This window comes from Elephantulus edwardii, unplaced genomic scaffold (genome assembly GCF_000299155.1).
Source record: "Elephantulus edwardii isolate Elephantulus edwardi_28Jun2011 unplaced genomic scaffold, EleEdw1.0 scaffold00176, whole genome shotgun sequence".
NCBI lineage: Eukaryota > Metazoa > Chordata > Mammalia > Macroscelidea > Macroscelididae > Elephantulus > Elephantulus edwardii.
Window position 1 is genome coordinate 4,684,746 of NW_006399926.1, and position 1,203 is coordinate 4,685,948.

Below are 1,203 nucleotides of genomic sequence, written 5' to 3' on the forward strand. Positions count from 1 at the left end.
CTTAACAACAATACCTTGTAGCAAATTCTCCAGGAACGCTAAATTAGGCCAGCCTGTTTAGGGGAAGAAGGGAGACCAATTGGGAAGAGGACTTGGGTCTTGAGATCATTAGCTGGTTTTGGTAGGAAGTCTGTTTCTCTCACTTTGAACTTAACTAAACCTGAAGATCTTGAGAGATAGGATGCTAAGACTCTGCCGACCTCATTAATTTAGCCAGATGCCTTATTTCCCCCTTGGTTTGGTTGCGATCGGATGAGTAAAAGGTAGGAAGACCAAGAAGCTCAAGGCCTTTTGTAGACAGAGACCGACCACACCCCAAGTAGACAGGTAGGCCTGAGACTAAAGCTAACTCTATCGTGAAATTCCTGGATTCTGTCGCGATGAAGCACCACCCACCGCAGAATTCAACACAGTTCTCCAGTCTCCATCTTTAGAATTAGAAGAATGAGGCCGGGCCAAAGGGGAATCCCGGCAGGGTAGCCTGGAGTACGGCGGCTGCCTGGGGACCAAAACGTCTCTAAGGTAAAGTTGCAGCCTGAAGCGATTTTTTGACCCCCGACACTTAATGAGGTGCCGAAGACCCGGATGTGTCTGGGACTGGCCGAGGTACCCATTAACGCGCCCCCGCTAGACCATCCCCCTCCTCCGATAATAATTGGGTGTTACGTAGATCAATCATCACCTCTTCAACCAGTCACTCTGTAAGGGTGGGGTGTAGTCTCGGCATCCCGCCTTCTATTGGTATGACTGAGAAGACGAGGGCGGGGAGGCCGGCTTAGGCCGCCCAATGGGCGTCGTGGCGTGTGGAGAAGGCGGAGCCGAAGCCCTTGGCAGCTGCCCAATCAGCGTCCTTGTTTGTGTGGTGCCGCCGCCGCCGGTGCAGCCGCCGCCGCCGCTGCCCCCGTCTGTACCGCAGTGTCTGCTCCGCCCGCCCGCCCCGGTCCGGCCCACCCCCCTCCCCCACCCCTATCCCCGGTCCAGTCAGCGGGGTCCGGAGTCCCCTGTGCCGTCGCCTCTTCCTTTTTCGACGCCTCCGCCGCCGCCTGAGGACGAGTGCTAGCCGGGAGTTACACCACCACCGCCAGGTGAGGAGCTTTGGCCTAGGCCAGCCTGGCCGCCTGGCCGCCCGCCCGCCCGGGGGCGGTGAGGAGTGAGGAAGGGAAGGAGGCTGGGAGGAGGCAGTGGTGGCGGAGATGGGGGAAG

General features: G+C 58.1%; 1 protein-coding gene across 1 annotated transcript in view; it reads left to right on the top strand.

The window, feature by feature from the left end:
- Positions 1–844: 844 nt before the first annotated feature.
- GATAD2B (GATA zinc finger domain containing 2B) overlaps positions 845–1,203 on the top strand; it is a 175,557-nt gene continuing 175,198 nt past the window's right edge. The window contains exon 1 of the mRNA XM_006895871.1: positions 845–1,085. The gene's annotated coding sequence lies outside the window, so the exon portion shown is untranslated. The remainder of the gene's footprint in view (positions 1,086–1,203) is intronic.